At 38.6% G+C, this 20259-nt stretch overlaps 1 protein-coding gene, 1 long non-coding RNA gene and 1 other non-coding gene across 3 annotated transcripts in view; 2 read left to right on the top strand and 1 right to left on the bottom strand.

Moving 5' to 3' along the window:
- Positions 1 to 785: 785 nt before the first annotated feature.
- On the bottom strand, positions 786 to 10837 carry LOC116623099. Its single transcript, XR_004297677.1, has 3 exons — positions 10553 to 10837; positions 7814 to 8014; positions 786 to 922 (listed from the first exon to the last, which is right to left on the bottom strand). It is a non-coding gene; the product is annotated as an uncharacterized LOC116623099 (long non-coding RNA).
- Positions 7502 to 20259, top strand: part of PCDH11X (protocadherin 11 X-linked) — a 585951-nt gene continuing 573193 nt past the window's right edge. Inside the window, exon 1 of the mRNA XM_032389982.1 lies at positions 7502 to 7847. The gene's annotated coding sequence lies outside the window, so the exon portion shown is untranslated. The remainder of the gene's footprint in view (positions 7848 to 20259) is intronic.
- Positions 14890 to 15020, top strand: LOC116623182. The gene has a single exon (XR_004297691.1). It is a non-coding gene; the product is annotated as a small nucleolar RNA SNORA63 (small nucleolar RNA).

Here is a 20259-nt window from a genome sequence, read left to right as displayed (position 1 = left end):
CAAAGTAGCAATCTACTAAGCACTATGTTGATTAAACCACAACCACAGTTGTTAAAAACAAAAAAAAGTAAAGCAATTTTCTACATGTTTCAATCAAATACAAAGTATATTTGTTATCAAAAATCAGAAAATATAACTGATTTCACAAACAATACAAAGTTCATAGTCATACCTTATAATAGAAATAAAGAGGCTTAAAAATAAAGAAGGCTCAGAGTGGTATGATATTAGCCTAGAACTTTTTATTTTTTTTATTTTTTTATTTTATTTTTAAAAAATGTATATTTTTATCAATGCCAGTATATTGCTTTGGAAAAATTACGTGATTAGTTTCTAATGTGTGTGTATTTCCTAAATTTAGAGCAGTAGCTGGCACCTATTTCCTGAGGAGATGACCACATAGGAGTTTTTGTAGAATGGGAAAAAAATAAACTCAATCTCCATGTTAAAAGAAACAACAAAAAAGAATTCTCCTTTCCTCAGCAACCAAAACTTCATTGACTCTTTCATCTCGCCAAGCAAGTTCTGAATAACTCAAGTTAAAGCCCGTCCTAAGGAAAAGAGGACAAAGACCATTAACAGCATTATGATCATTCTGTGCTTTAAAAGACTCATTTTTCCCAGCTCGTGTGCTTCCATCACAATATAGGCAAATAACACACAGATGAAAAGCCACATCCAGTACAGTTTGCAACTACTCATCTGTAGAAAAATGAGAGTACAGTAGGAGAAACAGATTCTTTACTAGGAACAGCAACCTTGAGGGCAACACTACATACCTTTACTTGTTTAATTGCATTAATCAGAGGCTCAGTGCTTCAGCAAAGTTCAGCTATACACATGAGGCCATAATTCCCAGGCTCCTATGAGAGTAATTCAGCAGCAGTTTCTGTCCACAGCAAGTGTGTATAGCTATTCAAGCCTAGAGAGAGAGAAAAAAAAAATTATACGGCATGATTACCAAGCAATTGTCCTACCTGTATTTAATTACAGAAGTTGATGGAGGAGTCAGGAATTACTGTTGAAAACTTTCCTTCATTGAAAACACTTACTTGGGTATTTTTGTTTCTCATCACCCCTCTTTGGGCTTTGATAGTTTTTCTCAAAGTAGGGAAACATTTCAAACTTTTCCCAATTATTTGCCCGAGCATTATAACAAACTTCTAATATTTTACTATTTTGGTAATGTTGTAAAGCTAATCCCAGGAATAAAAAAAAAAAAAAAAAAAAAAAACAACTTCCAAAGCACATCCAGGAAGGAATGGAGAAATGTTAGTTTCATTTCACAGGTATGCCCTTTACAAACTCTTATCACCTATAGTGATGAAGAGGGGAAAGTGTTGGAAGACTTTTTTCATCCTTCTAAGCTCTCACTAACAGCACCCTCTAGTGTCTCTAGTTGAGCAATGCTTTTTGTCACCAGTTAGGTATGGTATTTCTACAGTAAAACTGCTGAAGACATTAGAGTTCTATAACTACCAGGTTTTCTCCCATTCCTGTATCTTTAGCTTCTGCTGAAATTCATTTGCCCTCTGTGTACCTGCACTAGTTGCAGCTTCATTTTCATTTATGACTTGAATGCCTCAACACTAGAAATATCCACCAATTAAATGTAAAAGTGTCTGTATAAATTATGATAGTAAAAATGCTTGGAATTGAGAAAGTATTTCTAACTCTTCAAAACACTATTATACACATTATCGTTTTTATATGTCACAATACTGTTCCTTCCCCTAGCAGCACACATGTATGTTTGTTGTTTTTATTTTTTTATTTTTTTATTTTATTTTATTTTTTTTTATTTATTTGCGAAAGAGAGAATGAGAGACAGAGAGCATGAGAGGGAGGAGGGTCAGAGGGAGAAGCAGACTCCCTGCTCAGCAGGGAGCCCGATGTGGGACTCGATCCCGGGACTCCAGGATCATGACCTGAGCCGAAGGCAGTCGCTTAACCAACTGAGCCACCCAGGCGCCCTGTTTGTTGTTTTTAGAGAGAAAAGTAGAATGATTTCACTTGGGATAAAAATAAATAAAAATACTTGCTGGATGAACACACCCAGTCTTGTGTGGAAGTGTGGAATCACTATATTGTACATCTGAAACTAATATTACACTATATGTTAACTAACTGGAATTTAAATAATAACTTAAAAAATAAATAAATAAAAATGAATTCTTAACTAAAGTTTTCTCCTTAGGTAGTCCCTAATCCATTAGAGTTTAAGTTTCTTTCTTTCTTTCTTTCTTTCTTTCTTTCTTTCTTTCTTTCTTTCTTTCTTTCTTTCTTTTAGAAAGAGAAAGGAGGGGAGGAGTAGAGGGAGAGAGAGTCTTAAGCAGACTCCACGCTGAGCAGGGAGCCCAATGTGGGGCTCGATCTCACCACCCTGAGATCACAACCTTGAGATCATGACCTGAACCAAAACCAAGAGTCGGAGGCTTAACCGACTGCACCACCAAGGCACCCCTAAGTTTCTTTTTTAAAAAAATTTACTTAACATCTTTATTTCGGAACTCTTAGAGAGTGACAACTTTTTAGCTTAATGTCAGATACTGTGCTAAGAACTTTAGTGCATTATTTTATTTAAATATCACTATAATAATTTGAGGTAAATAAGGTTATTATCTGCATTTTTGGGGGAAAGAAATTGAAGCTTTTAGGATAGCTCATTGAAAAATATGTATATAGGCACCTGGGTGGCACAGTCAGTTAAGTCTCCGACTCTTGGTTTCTGCTCATATCATGATCTCAGAGTTGTGAGATTGAGCCTTGTGTTGGGCTCTGCACTCAGCATGGAATCTGCTTAGGTTTCTCTCTCTTTCTCCCTTTGTCCCTCTCCCCTATGCACTCTCTCTCTCTCTCTCAAAAAAACAAATAAATCTTACAAAAAGGAAAACATATATAATTCAAGCCACATATGTAATTTAAAACTTTCTAGCAGCTACATTTAAAATATTGAAAACAAAAGGGTGAAATTATTTTTAATAATGTTTAACCAATTAGTCAAACTATTATCATTTTATCATAGAATTATATAAAATATTAATGATATATTTTACATATGTGTGTATGTGCATGCACTAAATCTTCAAAATAAGGTATGTATTTTATACTTACAGTGCATCCCAGTTTGGATTAGTCACATTGCAAGTGCGCGATAGTCTCATGTGGCTAGTGTCTATCTTATACAATACAGGTCCAGAGATTAATTTGCCCACAGCCACAGAGCTAAAAAATGCCAGAGCCAGAACTTCAAATTTGGTCTAAAATCACAGTTCTTTTCTGAACCACTGGGCATCACTGCCTCCTACTAATTGCAATTGTTGCAGATGGTTAAAATTAAATATGAAAAAATATACAGAATGTAATTCATCCAGTATTACAGTTTTATGGCCACATGCCCACCTACTTTCTCAATAACAATGATTATTCATAGACTATAACATTTATGCGCAAAGTTCAATGCAAGCTGTTGTGGACAACACAAAGATGAATGGGATTTTATGCAAAATAACTATCACTTGATACAAAGTACCATTCTCATTTATCTGGATGGCTTGTGCATTCTCTGTGCAAACAGAATACATGGAAGTCAAATTACAATCACATTGCTTGATAAGGCGTAATTCAATGCAAGGGCAACTGAAATCTCAGAATATTTGATTTGCTTCATCAATCTCATATCAATGGTGGTTTTGCTAGTGAGATGAAAATGAACATGAATGGGAGCTACCAAATTTCATCTCTCTGACTCTTTTTTAACTAGGTTTCCATGGCTGATTTAAGGACTCACTCTTTGGAGTACACATCAGAGTAGACCGGCTGGGTCTTTTTCACATTAACACAGTATTTCTCAGTTTTAATCAATTCTTACCAGCCTGAGAAACATCCTTACTCATTGAAGTATTTTAAATCTCTTCTCTGATCCAGTCTATAATTATATAATGGCTTCATAGTTTAATCTTCACAAATTAGACAAATTTCCATGTTTCTAGGGTACACATTACCATAATTTCCCTTTTCTGATTTTAGCAGAACCCCAGATCAAGTTCCAAGTTGGAACACTGAACAAACAAAATACAATAAATGTCACCGCTCCTTCATGGTATTTCCTCCAAAAACCAAATTCCTACAGTATCCTTTTAACTTTTGAGGGCTTTTGTTAATTATATAGTTTTTAATGTAAAGCAAATTCTGAAAATGTGTAGCCACACAACTGGAGGACCATATGCTGAGAGTCAGCATAATGGACTGGATATGACAGGGGTTTGAATTTCCCAATTCTCTATACTTTATATCTATAGAACCTTGGGCATTTTATCTAGCCTCTGTGAATCTCTGTTTCCTCATTTGTTAAAAAAAGAAAATGAAGCTAATAATAGCTATTTCACAGAATGGTTTTGAGGATTAATAAGACAATGTATATAATATTGATGGTGCATAAAAAGCATTCAATCAAAGATTCCTTCTTTTTGTATGTAAAAAGAGTTGAGTCCCCATCAGTCATTTTAGAGTTAAAGTACCAGGAGGAGAGCTTTTGCCACATGCCCTGGCTTTTGGTTATGCCATTGCTCATTGATGCCACCATCAGACAGAACACAGGAGAAGAGAAAACGGGAAATATTTTCATTATTTTTAGATGTGGATTTCTGTCATTTTAATAAACAAACTGCATTTCTCAGATGATTTTCTGATTTACTTAGTTTAACTGTTAGCCTCCTTGGTCTGTAAGTAATGTTTCTACTCTACAGAGATAATTTTCTATTGGACTGCACACTTAAAACTAAATGCTGTGCTGTACATTATAGAATAATCCAGATTAACTATAAAGCAACCATGTAGCTGAATTTAGAAGTTATACACTCTGAATGGAAATCCAGAGTCTGTTACTCTTCAGCTCCATGGTCTTGTGCAAATTATCTGTCTTCTATGAATTTCAGTTTCAGGAACTGTAAAATGTAGATAATAATATTAACCTCTTGAGTCTGTCAGGATGATAACTAAATGCTTCATAACAATCACTGATTAGTTCTCTCCTCCTGCATTGAATTTAGATGGAAATTTTAAGAAATCAGTTAATTGGTATCTAAAGTGGATGTTATATTTTAAAACTATGGTCTCAGTATTCCATGTTCACAATTGTTATTAACTTATTTTTTTTAAATAAGGTATCATAATAAACATTTAAAAATGAGGGAAGTTGAAAAAAAATAAAGTTGATGTTATAAATGATTATTAGTGCTCCGAGAGTGCCTCCATGGCACTGTCTTCAGACTGTCCTGGATCAGTCAGTGATTTTATTTTTATTGAGTTCCTGCCATCCTCTATGGCACAGTATTATCCAGAAGTGCAAACCCCAAGAGTCAGAACTGTAACCACTTGATAGCTTCTAATTTCATCTCCAAGACATTTTCCTAGTTTCCAAGAAGAGGACAATGCATGTGCTGGATACTATGAATAATGAAGGCAGAGTTACAGGAGGAGTAAAATGTAATAGTAAATACTTCAGTGTGTTCTCTCTCATGAAGATCACACTGAACTGTGGTGCTAATGACACTCTCAATAGTAGATTTACATGTAAAATAAATAAACAAATAAATAAATAGCAAAAGGAAAAGGAAAGTGATATGAGGATTATTTGAATGAAGGTTTTAACCTTCAAAAAATATCAGAAATTGTGGGCGCCTGGGTGGCTCAGTTGGTTAAGCGACTGCCTTCGGCTCAGGTCATGATCCTGGAGTCCCTGGATCGAGTCCCGCATCGGGCTCCCTGCTCGGCGGGGAGCCTGCTTCTCCCTCTGACCCTCCCCCCTCTCATGTGCTCTCTCTCTCTCTCTCTCTCATTCTGTCTCAAATAAATAAATAAAATCTTTAAAAAAAAAAAAATCAGAAATTGGAAAGAAGGCAGTTATGAAGATGGAAATGGACATACTAGGGAAAGAAGTCATAAAGATTTGCCCTTCAATGATTAAAAAAAGCGCAAAACCAAAACAACCACCAAAAATTTTCCATGAAGAAGCTATTAGAGAAAATCAACTCGTGATAATTAGCATTTTTCCCCTTCTTGATGTTCTACCCTACGCAGATGCATTCCCTCTTTCATTCAATAGACAAAAAATAAAAATGAATAATGTGCTCTTGGCACCCAAAAACATTATCTACTTTTACTCTTTTTTTTCAGGAAAGAAAGTCTCCTCCTCAAGACAAAGCAGAGCACTAGAAAGATAAATCTTTCTCTTGGTTAAACATGGAAAATGGGTTTTTTCCCCTAGAACCCAACACCTTTCTGAAGAGGAATTTACTGGTTCATTCTCTGGCCTCTGGATAAATTTAAGGACTCACTCTTTAGAGTAAAAATCAGAGTAGACCGGCTGGGAAGGTTTTGGTTGTTGCTCCTCTTTTAATCCCATGACTGGGACGGGGAAATTAGCCCTGTTTCTAGATACCCACGACCCAGCAGAGGCATAAACCAGCCACACTGCCCCTCCTTGCTTTAGTGTTCTTGAGAAACCTGGCACGCCTTTGCCCGACCTGGCGTCACTAACCAGGCAGCTGGAGCGCTCTGGCAAGCACCAGTCTTGCGGGCTCAGGGCTGGCTTCCTCCCTCTCTTGCATCCTTTCCTACCTTAGAAATGGTGTTCTCCACACCCGCAATGCTGCCGGGTCCCAGGCAGCAAAGCGCTGCACCTCACTAAAGCAGCCCGAAGCCACCGACCTGCTTACTCTCCTATGTACTTGTTGTCTGGGGTAGCCAAATGCTTGATCTCCCTCTTATCCCCCTCTCTGCCACCCCCCGGACATCAATCTGAAAGGCAAGCGAGGTACCAGACCTGGCTCACAGTTGAGTACGATATATGCAGACCCAGTCTCTTGACTCCAACTACGGTTTCCCGCGGCTCTTGCCCCTACTTCCACCAGTTTGTCTTAAGTATCCTTTGTATGAGAAAATGGTGCTTCTGAATGCTTGTTCTCTAGCAGGGCCATGAGGGGGGGTCAGGAGAAAAACACACATAACAAAAATGAAATAAAATTTCTGCAAGATAATGTGAATGAGTTAAACCTAAAAGGAAGCCAAGACAGCAGCGAGTGGAGGGCCGAGAGGAGCAACGCATGCCCTAGTTCTTACTCTGCAAAACCCGCAGCCCGAAAGCGGCGCGTTTTCCCCAGCAGCGGGTCCGCACTGGAGCGAGCAACCAGCACACACTCCGCCGCCTTCCGGGGGCGGCAAACAGTACTTCCTAAGCTTACCGCCGTCTCGCCCCCGCCCTTCTCCCCTGATTCCCTGTCTGCCGGGAGGGGCCGCTCCCGGAGCGGTGGGAGATGTGGGATGCAGAGAGTGGGGACCAGAGGGGGTTACCCAGCTGTAGGTAGGTGCTGCGCCATCCCCTCCCAGCAGGCGGCCCGGACCCGGGTTTACTTCTCCCCTCACCCCCGCCCTCCACTTACTCAACCCCCCTCCTTTCCCGCTTCTTCCCCTCTATCTAGTCCCTCCCCCTCGCCTTTGAAAAGGGCTGGCTCGGCACGGGCTCCACGCAGTAGGTGAACCGTCAGGGTAGGAGGATCTGCGAGCCCGCTCGAGCCAGAGCTACACGCAGCGGCCCGCGTGGCAAAGCAGAAAGCAAGCTGAACTGAATGCGCCGAGTGACATTAGCAGCGGCGACACAGGCCGCCCAGGCAGCCCCGGCGTTCTGAACAGCCTCAGAGGCAGCCTCCACGACTCCAGCTGCTTCAGGGACTGTGAGCTGTGGCGGTTGAGCGCGCTACAGCAATTGCAGTCTCGGTGGAGCTAGCGAAAGCCTTTTCTCTTTTTTACTTACCATCTCATTCTACTGTAGAGGCTTCGTTCACTGGGTAAGTATCGGGTCCGGGTGCCAGAATAGAGTGCGGCCAGTGAGGCGTGAGTACCGCACTTAGTACGCGGAGGCTTCCCGCTGCCCACTCCTGGGGTCTTGACTATGACAAGAATGATTTTAGAGACGCTTCTGGTGTCCTCCCTTTCCTCTTCCCCCATATGTTCCCTGGAGGTAAGAGAAAGAGCAAACCCCACAGGTGAGCGCAGATAGATTATCTTTTAGGCACTGCCACCGCTTGGCTTGGCTTGGTTACTTTGAGAAAACTCTCACTTCTGTCAGAAAAGTGTCCACTCATGAATTTCCCCGACATTGGCACTGCAAAAAGGTCTTTCACTTTAACAGATACAGTCAGCTTCAGCCAGGCTGAGGGAAACTCTAAGATTGGGGCAGGTGCTGAAAAAAAGATCATACCCGGGACTCTGGCTAGCCTGGCAGAGCGGAGGGAGCTGTGCGCTTGTATCTCTGGGGGCTAGGGGTTTGGATCCCAGCCACGCTGGCTCTAACCTTTGGGGGCCCGACCCTTGGCACAGAGTGAAGGAGAGCGCAGCGCGCCACGGAGCGCGCAGGTTCCCCGGGCCGTTCTGCCTGGTGCTGGCCTCCCCGCCTTTCCTTCCCGCCCTACTTATGGAGCTGTGCTCAGCCAGCAGCATCTGCTGAATGTGGAGGTGGTAGGTGTGAAAAATTCTACCTAGCTTTAAAAAAGAAATTTCTTATAATCGTACTGAAAAATATACTTTCCTCATTAAAAAAAAAAAAAAAAAAAAAAAAGACTTGTTCTAAGAGCGTAGCCGAACATAAAAGGGTCTCTCTCTTACTAAAAAAATGACTTTTAATCCCTTAGCCAAAAAGTCACAAAACAGCAACAAAAACAAGACCGCCCACCTAGCCCATAAATGAATAGCGTTTATTAAGACAGAACCTAAAAACAGTTCTCTCCAGAAAAGAATTATTTTTTTAAGCGCGTAGCCATAAAACAGCCCTTTTTCTCGAAAATGAATGCCTCAATAAGGACGTCATCAGAAAAGGTGACTTTTTAAAAGCGCATAGTCGCAAATGGGTGCTTTTCTTTAGAGACTTTAGAAAAGCAGAGAGGCAGGCTGCCCTCGGTTGGAGATAGAAATTACATATGAACGCTTAGCCACAAATTGACTTCTTTTCCTTGCCAAAAAGCGGGGAGGTCCCTTTCCAAGAGTGTACAACGGGAACCACTTCCTTTCCTCCCCCAAGGAAACACTTAGAATTCAACTGAAGAGGGCCTCTTCATTTCCATATGAATTATTCCAGGTTTTGCCACTTTGGCCGCCATGCGGTTTGGGGTGGGGTCGCCCGGGTGCCTTTATGGAATGACCGTGCACACGCATCTGTAGGAGGGCCCTCGCTTCTCCGAGTGGGGTGCCCTTCCAAAACGTTGGCTGGGGGCTGGGAATCGAAACTTGCGCCACTGCGGCACACACCCACAAAACAAAGACCTAAGAAGAGAGTGGCTAGCACAAACGAATAAATAAAATTAAATAGCAAGAACAAAACGAAAGCAAGTCCTTGTGTGCAAATATCTCATGATGGCATTTAATCCTAGCACAGGAGCTGTTTTTGTATTAAGGAAAGTATGCGGAAGGAAGTGTTTAAAAATCGGGATAGGCCGGGAAGCGGGTAGAAAATATGCGGAGGGGGCGATGGTTTTGGAGGAGTGCTTGCGTACTTTTAAGTGCTGCAACAAGGAAACAACCTGAGGGTAGTGCAGAGAATTCTGAACACAGCGCAACATCTGAGAAGGTAGTGGTGCTTTAGGACTAAAGCGACTCTTCCTCCTTCCATAAAAGGTTAAAACAGGTGTGACTCGGAAAAAAAAGAAAAGGTTACTCGCGGGCACCTTCTGAACTTGGTAAAGACTAAATAGAATTCCACTCTTATTTGAAACAAACTCGCACAATCACGGCCGGAAATCTAAGCCTCAGGGCTGTCCTTTAGCCTGCGTATTTTGGGGGTGGGATGGGCATTTGAGAGCAAGTAGAAGTAACAGTATTTGTAGATGTTTCCCCCTTTCTTGCCTTTGTCTGGTTCATCCGAGGAAGTGCGGACGATATGCGGGCGGTTTTGATGAATGAACCAAGAGACGCGCTCAGGTCTAAAGATACCTTTCTCCCTCTGCTAAATTAAGAATACCCTCGCGCAGCTCGCAAGGGCTGAGTCCAGCCACACTGCCACCGTGCTGCTTCTGCCAAGAGGTAAAGGAGCGCCTCCACCAGTGAGGCCCAAGAACCTTTTTCTCCAGTCACCTTCGCCTGGGCAGCCCCTCCTTCTGGCAATGATGTCAGCCCATGAGAGGCAAGGCCAAGAGAAAGCCGAGCCTGTAGTCACGGTCGGGAGCGCGATCAACCCTGCCCCGCGCGCTCCCGGTACGCAGCCGCCCTCGCTGCCTTTGGGCCTCCTTCCCGCGCTCTAAGTCTCCGCCCCTCCTTCCAGCTCCCAAGAGGCGCACCGAGACCTGGGAGGCGGTGGAGACTAGTGCCGGTTGGGGGTCAGGGGCTTTGAACCTCGGGATCAAACACAGATTGAGGATCTCCCCTCATTCTTTTACTTCCCCTAACCCCCCCCCCCCGTTCTCTTCCCCCTTTCAGTTTACACCTTAACTATTAACTGTGAATTTACTTATTTAGCGGCATTTTAGAGGGCACGTTCTTCGGATAAAATAATAGTAGTTACCAGTGTTAAATGTCCGCTGTTTTCTCTCCTTCCTGGGTGATAAAGGAAGGGGGATGTGAAGACCGGCGTCTCTAAAATCCCGTGGCCATCTTTTCTCCCTAGAAAGCGAAGAGGGCCTTCTTGGCAAAGAAATGGTGCGGCGGGGGAGGGGGTCAATCAAAGGCGGTGGCGCTGTGTGAGGAGTCCCCTTCCTTCACTGAAAGAGGGACTGGAGACTGGGAGTTGTGAAAAGAAAGGTTCTAGTTGCTGCTGCTGCTGCTGCTGCAGAGGAGAGGCCACCGTGCTCCTTATAATGAGGATGCACAGTCCCTGGAGACCGGCGCGCCAAATCGGGAAGATTCAGGAATAGGATTTTTTCAAGACAGGAGCCCGTTTAGGCTTCCTCTCTTAGTTTGCTTTTCTCGTTTTAAGGAGCAACCCACCTGTTTTCCTGAATTTGAGGCTAATCCTTTACCTCTGGTTGCTGACAATCCTTACTTTAGTTTTGGGAGAAGGACCTCAGCGCGCAGTTGGAGAAGGTTGCACAGGGCAAAAGGGAGGGGACCTAGACAGGATGTAGGCAACTGGGCCTCAGAACCTGTTACCTTCCCAAGGAAATTATGTTCAGAGAGGATCACAACAAACTGCTTACTTACTGTATGTTGGTTTGGAGGCAGGTGGGAAATTTGGGGGAAAGGAAGCAGTAGAAAAGAATTGCTATGTTTTGTAAATCTAGGATTTTGTTTTCTTCTAACCTTTGACAGACAGCTTCCCTTACGTGGTATATCAGAAAAGTCAGCAAACTTAAACTTGTTGTGCGTTTGAAATACAGAAATGGGAAGGAAACACAGACCAAGCATAAAAACACATTCATTTTCTAAAGTTCAATTATTCGCTGAGGGTTGAAACGAGTCTTTTTTTTTTTTTTTTTTTTTTAATCACCCAAATGCAATTCTGATGGACACCCAAGTAGTGTTGGTTTGGGCAGCTGGAATCCCTGGCAGAATGGATTCCAGGTTTCACACTATTTATTCTCCTGGTATCCAAAACTTTGTTTTTTTGCAAGATAGAAATTCCTGATAGAGAGCTTCCAGAATGCTGGCGGCAGGAAGAAATCTGGTAGAAACTTAGAAAGCAGAAAATTCTCCTTTTCTCTATGCAATCAGTCCACAACAGCCTTATCCAGGATTTGTAAGGTTCTTGGGGTAGGAGGGGAGCCACACCTATAAGGAGACTTTACATTAACCACTGGCTTTAGCCTACTTTGACAAAATATGTATGGCTGCCACATTTTCTATTAGTAGGAAGGGAAATTATTCAGGGGATGAAAGTTTGAAATCTAATTTTCTCCAGGAATCTTGCTTCACATATTTTAAAGGAGGTGTCGTCTGTGTATTTATTTACCAAAGTATCCATAAACATTAATTAGTCATCTACTGTGTCAGACAATGTGCTAGGCTCTAGGAATACAAAAGAGAATATGAAAAGGTGGCTTGATGCTTCTGTGAGCCAGGACACTCTTATAAATTTAAATACAATGTGATAAATGTTCTAATTGAGCATAATGGAGGAGAAATTAATTTTTGTTAAGAGATTGAGAAAAGATTCATAAAGAAGGTGTTTCTCTGGCTTTGAAAAATAAGACATTCCTAAGCAGTGGCTAGCCAGGAAGTAGACCTGGAAGAGCCTCACAAAGACTAAGTAAGGAAAGGTGAGAGGGCCTGATGTCCCACTGTGAAGTTAAGAGGTATGTGTGTATTTTGTAGACATAGGCCATCTTTAAAGTTTTTTTCAAGCAAATATGTTAAAAACAACAAGCAGGTTGAGGAAATTGGGTAGTAGGTGGCACACAATAGAAACATTTTTGTTGTTTGTCTTTAAATGAATATTTGAATAAATTAATGCATTTGGAAAAGAAAGTGGAAGCAAATAAGTTAAAAATATACTGCACTGGGGAGGGTATGTCCTCTGGTAAGCGCTGTGAATTGTGCAAGACTGTTGAATCTCAGATCTGTACCTCTGAAACAAATAATGCAATAGATGTTAAGAAAAAAGAAGAAGAAGATAGCAGGAGGGGAAGAATGAAGGGGGGGAAATTGGAGGGGTAGGTGAACCATGAGAGACGATGGACTCTGAAAAACAAACGGAGGGTTCTAGAGGGGAGGGGGGTGGGAGGATGGGTTAGCCTGGTGATGGGTATTGAGGAGGGCACGTTCTGCATGGAGCACTGGGTGTTATGCACAAACAATGAGTCATGGAACACTACATCTAAAACTAATGATGTAATGTATGGGGATTAACATAACAATAAAAAATTAAAAAATATATATACTGCAACATCCAGAAAAGAAGAGGAATTAATGAAGAGGGCCTAAAGTAAATCAGTATAACTAAGAAAGAAAGGAATGCTAATTTGGGGAAGAAAATTTATCTTTAGTCATAATCATCTATCCACTATATCTTGATACTCATCTCATCTTCCTCTCCCAGGCATCCAAGTTCTCCATCTTCCACCATGAAAGTAAACTTCTTAAACCGCTTGCAAGCACACTTATCTTCATTGCACTCCATTTTTCATATATTGCTCTGCATCATCTCTCCCACCCTTCCCATTTCAGCTTTCTCTCTACCCACAATGAGTCCCTTAATCTTGGCTTTTTCCCCCCTTTAGGCCCAACAAACACCTCTATTTCTATTCTTTTTCCTCTGCTTCTCTGCCTTCCCTCCCTGCTTCTTCTCTACGTTATCTACCTAAGTTATTTCTCCACTCATCCTCATTTTACCTCCTCCTTCCCACTAGCTACCTTGCACTCTCTTCCCCTTCAGTGACCTCAAAGAAGTTAAAAAAAACAAGGAACATCTTCCTCAAACTCAGAGATTTATGAAATTTTCCTCAGCAAGATTTCTTGCTATCTGTGTGTTTTTTGCTATTTTATTTCAAACAATATTTATGATGGAATTCCTTAGATTTGTTATATTTTTTCTTATGCCTGAAAATATCTGTTTTCCTTTGGTTATAACTAGGGATTCAAATATTGTACATTGGGGAATCCAAATTTTCTGAATTTCTCACTACACTCTCCTGAAATTGTTTCTCTGCATCCCATCCTTTCTGGTGTGTTCTCTTCCCGTTCTTTTATGTTTTCAGTAAATGTTTCTTTCATATTTTTATTTCCCTCTCCTTTTTGCCTTGTGGCTCAAATTTATATATTTTGATAGGGTGTTCCCCTTAGACAACCCCCCCAAACACAGACACACAGGATTTTAAGGCCTTTGTCAAATCATGTTCATACCAACATATACAGCTACCATGTCAATCTTCAGAGGCAAAAGAACCCTTGTTTTTTGTTTTGTTTTTGTTTTTTTTTTTACTATATTCTTAGAGTTATTTTTGTGTGTGGAAAAGGGACAATTCTTAGATCGTCCATATTTCCACATGTAGTAGGGTTGGCTGAACCTTTCTTTACTGGGAATTGGGGAGGGAAGAAAGAGTATGCTGTAAGAATAGATTCATTCTTTCATCAATGACATATTTAACTTTTACTTTTGGGAAAAATAAAAACATATAACTACATTTAATTGGATTGACTTTATATTATAATATTCCAAATTACATGTCATTTTCTGAGCAGAGTTCTATTATCTGAAGATGTTATTGATCATTCAGTATCCAGAATGAAGAAAACTAGGTAAGATGCCTTGATACTCCAGACTAGCTTATGATGTTCACATTAATCTAATCCTATCTGAAATGGTGTTATTTTTCAATAGAAGTTTATCATGAAGGCATCATCCCTAAAATGTGGTTATCTTTTTTTAGGAGAAAACATCAAATGACCTATATGCCATGGTCCCTTAAGATTTACACCCTGTGCAACACTAACTGTAAAGTACAGGTTTATTACATGGAGAAAGCTATTTTAGGGTGAAAAGTATCTTTTGAGATTTGGTGACATCTGTGGAAAGACTGCATTCTCATTATCAAACAGTAAAAAAATTGGATAAAGTTTTCCAATCACAATTTTCAAATTAGAAGAGTGACTTGGCAGAAATCATAAATGCTTCTGTTATCTTTTGCACTTTAAAAATCCTCAACTAATAAGGAGTTAAAGTGTCCTTTTAATTGTCTTTAATGTGTTAAGCATCAAATCAGTATAATAGATTTTGAAAGTAAGAGTGATGATGGTTATAGTTGTCATTTCCAGCCCAGATCTGAAAGAATGATTTTTTTTTTTTTTCTACCTAATCTTCTCAACTCAAATGTGTACATTTGGGAAGACAAAAAAAAAGGAAAGGGAAAGAAACAAGAGACTAAATCCTCCAAGATAATTTTTCTCTCTTTAATAAAAACTATTTTAATGCAGGATCTAGTTACAATGTAGCTGTAAAGTGCTGCCTTGTATTTGCCCCCTGCTCAAAATAAAACTGTTACCTTTCTAGCCCTGTCCGCCATGGTGCTTAGCAGCCAGGGATGCATGGTCTCAGACATGTTTACCAAGTAAAACACTGACTTAAGGGACGCCTGGGTGGCTCAGTCGTTAAGAGTCTGCCTTCGGCTCAGGTCATGATCCCAGGGTCCTGGGATGGAGCCCCGCATCGGGGAGCCTACTTCTCCCTCTCCCACTCCCCCTGCTTGTGTTCCCTCTCTCGCTGTGTCTCTCTCTGTCAAATAAATAAATAAAATCTTTAAAAAAAAAATAAAAACTATTTTAATTAATATAATATACATTCTAGCATGACAGTAATAAAAGTAATTTGCTGATGAATTTTAATTAAACTATATAAAAATTAATTTCTTTTTAAAAATCTTTAAGTGATTAGAATACAGGTTGAGATTTGTACTGATTTTACAATTCATTTATTGTTATCATATGAAATGAAAATAAAGCATTAAGATTTCTACCACACTTTTGTTTCAATTCATTCTCCTAGTCTAGTACCTTTAGTTTGTACAGTATCCTATATTTATAGCATTTTTATATTTATATCATTTTGAAAGTATATATGTTAATGTAGTGTCAAAAAATTTTGAGTAGAAAAAGAAGGAATGGTTCTACCTATTTTTTTTTCAGTGGGAAAACTGAAGGTCAGAAATCAAATAGGCTTTCCAGATGGTAAGAGGGGAAGCGTATACAGGATTGTTGGTTTTCAGTCTCCAAACTTGGACTTTTCCCAGCATCTCATCTTGCCTTTCATTTCTTTGAGTATATTTTCTCAAAGTTTTGAATGTAAAAAACAACAAAAAATGCTTCTTGTATTAAAAAATAAAGATCTTAAAGACAAGTATGTTCAAGTATATTTAAATGAGTTTATCAATTAATGGGCTACTTATGTCATATTCTCCTCTTATTTAGAGTCTATGTGCACTAACCCTGTAAGAATTATATGGTAAAAATAGTAAGACTATTGACATTTAACACTACACAACACAGAGACACATAAACTTCCTCTATTTTATTTATAGGAAGAATTCAAATTATGGCATATCATAATGATACTCCATAAAGTTTAAGTTTAGTTAATATGACAAATATTTTGTGTTATATCTTAATTCAGTTTTTAGAAATCTATATTTTTTATATAAGAGTAATTTTAGGGAATATTTTTCAATGATTTTTAAGTATTGGTTTTCTTCTGACATGCCATCTGTGAAGCAACATCTTTGGGAATTAACTGTGTATAGGTTTGGATCATACCAAGCGAAAGGACATTAAGCTTCCAATATGCAAATCATTGTTGTCTTCAGGCTTCTAAACTTTATCCCATGGTTTTTAGTATAGAAAGTGTGAGCAAAAGTTTTATTTAAATTGTGTGAACACAGGGTATTTTATGATTTATATTTTATTTGTATCTAGAGAGTGATCTTGGGCAGCTAACTTAATTTCCCTGGAGTAAAATTTTCCCAAAAGTAAAATGAAGAAAAGGTAAATTATTTCAAGTCCATTTCCAATGAAAAAAAATATGATGTTTTACAAAAATCAATAGTCATATAAAACATTCTTTCTTTGCCCCGTGGTACTGTAGGTATTACCAATTTTACTGCATTGATCCATTAACTATTAATAACTAAAAAAGTATTGCTTGCCCAGTATTATATTTCTTTAGAGTGAGGGTTGGACTATGAAGGGTGATCATTAAAGAATTTAAAGTAGTACCTGCTTTGAGAAGCTTACATTCTGATTGGGTAAAACCAATGAACAACAAAAATAGCAAAGTAATATATAGTGACATCAAATTAAATTCAACATACATTGAGTGCCAGGTGGTACATTGCAATATGCCAAGTATGGTCCAGGTTTTATAAACTCTGGAAGTAAAGGGGACCAGAAAGATCATTTGGTCCAACCCCTTCATTTTACAGTAAGTAAACTAAGGGTATAGGAGTTCATGTAAGGCATTGGGTGATAGCTTTAATTAATGTACTCCACAATCTTACCTGTTCCCTGATGTGCTTGAATGCAATAATAGTTTTCTACCTTATCAGAAAGTTAAATATATCCAAGACTTGTTTATTTCTTTGGCTTTATTAAGCTCAAAAATTTCCCAATTTGATTCAGATATGGAAAATATTATGTTTTCCACATTTTCTTTTATTTTTTATTATGTTATGTTAATCACCATACATTACATCATTAGTTTTTGATGTAGTGTTCCATGATTCATTGTTTGTGCATAACACCCAGTGCTCCATTCAGTACGTGCCCTCTTTAATACCCATCATGAGACTAATCCATCCCCCCACCCCCTCCCCTCTAGAACACTCAGTTTGTTTCTCATGAGGAATTCTTAATCTCAGGAAACAAACTGAGGGTTGCTGGAGTGGTGGGGGGTGGGAGGGATGGGGTGGCTGGGTGACTATGGACTCTGAGAAACACATTTTCTTTTGAATTTAGATTATTAAAAATGTCTTTATTGTGCATATTATGTTATAAAACATGCAAAATGAAGTTTTGACATGAAGGCTAAATAAATAAAGTATCAAGGCATTAAATTATATAAATACTTCAACTCTTTAAGAATGACGTGAAAACCCATTTACTTAAAATGCCAAGCAATATACATTCCTCAAAGGATAGTTTTATTTTTATAAATTCATATTTACCTAAAGACTTAGAAGTACATTTTCTGAAGGTTTATATATAATTTGGGAAAGATTTTAACTTTGGTCTGCTTGCTGCATGATTTTATTGCCCATGCTGGGGTATATGTCTGTACGTTAGGGAATAAAGGTCAGGTAAAGGTAGTCTGGCAAAATATGCCAAAGCTAAGTTTTGATTTCTTCCCTGAATAAACTTAGACTGATTTATTTTACTTTGTGGCAGAGGGAAGGCTAGGGACTGTTTTTTAGTTTAGTGTGAAACATGCAACCTTTTTGAAACTGCCTAGGCCGGCTTCTCTCTCTCACTTCTAATATTATATATTTAGAATATCTTAACTGTTATTTACTAGTTTTTTTTGCTAGTTTTACTTGGATCATGAAACCTCAAGAACATGTGAATACATTAAAATTTTAAAAGAGAGGCTTAACAATGGGTAATAAACACACACCAACACACACAAACTAGCAGGATGAAACTTTTACATGGGAGCTTGCTTTATGGTCATCAGGCAAGATTTCCATTGTCTTTCTCTTTACATCAGGAAAAAAAATTGCTCAGTTTAACACTGATATTTTAGCCTTCAGTCAGGCACCACAGTTCTTATAGCATCCCTTGTCTTGCAACATTTCTTAGCCCACGAACTCTCTTTTAAGAAAATCTTCGGTATAAAGCAGTTTCAATTAAGCTAGCCATTATATAATGTGAGAGTGCAAAGCAGGATTATTTGAGGAAGGGAATTTGAATCCATTAAATATCATATGGCTTCTGAATGCCTTAGAATTGTGTACAGGAGTAAATAAATATGGGGATATAAGGTCACTGCTAAAAACAATAGCTGGTTAGCTATAAAATAATCAAAGCACTTTAGAAAGAAATAGAGCCAAATACACAATTTGTAATTAAATGACTTGTTATTTCAAACTCCAGTTTCTAGGAAGTTACATTCTATTCCTGTGTGTCTCAAACTTTAATGTGCATACCAGTCATCTGGAAATCTTGTTAAAATGCAGATTCTGATTCAGTAGAGTCTAGGTAGGACCTGAAATTCTGCATTTCTAACATGTTTACTGGGGATATAGATGCTGCTGCCCCCTGCAAACCACACTGAGCAACAAAAGGCTAATTCTTAGTCTGGTAAACAACATGAAAATGATGAAGTAAGCAAAGGTAACAGCTGTTTTGCAAAGGACTGAATTTTTTAAAAATTAAAATGATATGAATTATTGCTTTTGGGTATTAAATTGATTTCAACCTTTGGTATAACTAGATCAGTTGAAACTAGTTCAGAAGAAAAACCAGTTGTTTGGTCATTGTATAGTCAAATTTATTTTACAAGCATTATATGCATACATTTATAACATTTTAAAAAGAAAACCATTGGCCACAGAATGTCAACAGTTTACCAATATTTTTAAAATTTTTCAAAGAGATCCAGAAATTCTGAGCAGTTTAATATAACATAGATCGTTGGTGATATTAGTTTGTGAAATGTTGAACATGAACATATCAATTAATTGTTCAGACTTCAGATACATTTTCATTTACCTAATTTGAAGACATTATTTTTATTTTCTTTTGAGTGTCTGATTTTTTTCTGTAAATCTATTTTAATAATTTATGCTTGACATACGAGTTTAGAATGAATGCCAGATTCCATCTGTATTCAGCACTTGCAGCCAATTTCCAACTTCAGGAAGTAATAAAGTATATAATGTAATAGGCCTACTCAATTGTCCAAATCTGATATTCTGAGAGCAAAAAGATTTGGTCTGTGAAGAAAATGCAAGTTGCCCTCATAAGGTCAGGAATTGATTTTTAATCTCCTTATTCAGCTATTTTACATCTTACATCAGTGAATGGATCTAAACCATTTGCTAACCTTTTTAAATTTTTAGTCTATAAAACATCTTCATAACCAAAGCCTCTAGGGCAAAGTAGTACTTTTTTTTATTTGTTTGTTTCACATTTTTATTTCAATTCCAGTTGGGTAACATGCAGTGTAATATTAGTTTCAGGTAGTGTCTGATATTTTTAAGGACAACAGTAATAGCAAAGAAGACTTGGTAGAGTTTATTTTATATCTGCTATCTATCTCTCAAAGCTCCCCTTAAGGAAGGAACAAATGGTAAATTAGACACTGTACTAACTACTTCCTTCACACTTAGACTTTTATCTGAGACTACAGCAGAATAATAATTTAGTCTAAGTGAACTTTTCATTAATAATCATTCTAGGAAACCTTCATAATTCCATTTGTTTATGTACAGTTCATCTTGGTATGGAACCAGTGTCAAATTAAAACAAACAAACATTGAAAACTGTTATTGAAAACAGTCAAGTGTAAGCATTTAAACTGTTTGTTAGGAGGCACAGTGTGGTTCCAGCAGATTTAGAAAAACAACTGAAAAAATTGTCACTTCAAAGCTGCAATTCACGTCTTAATTGTGCCGTTGGGCTTCAGAACCCACTGCCTTCCCAATGAAACTATTAATCTTTTCTAAGGCCTGATACTTTATTTTTTACTTATTTATTTATTTTAGGTACTTAATATATCTTTTTATTACTTTATTATGTTCAGTTAGCCAGCATATAGTATTAAGGAGGACACATGTGGTGATGAGCACTGGG

Source organism: Phoca vitulina, unplaced genomic scaffold, assembly GCF_004348235.1.
Source record: "Phoca vitulina isolate PV1807 unplaced genomic scaffold, GSC_HSeal_1.0 scaffold57, whole genome shotgun sequence".
NCBI classification, from domain to species: domain Eukaryota; kingdom Metazoa; phylum Chordata; class Mammalia; order Carnivora; family Phocidae; genus Phoca; species Phoca vitulina.
This window is presented reverse-complemented; position numbering and strand designations above follow the sequence as displayed.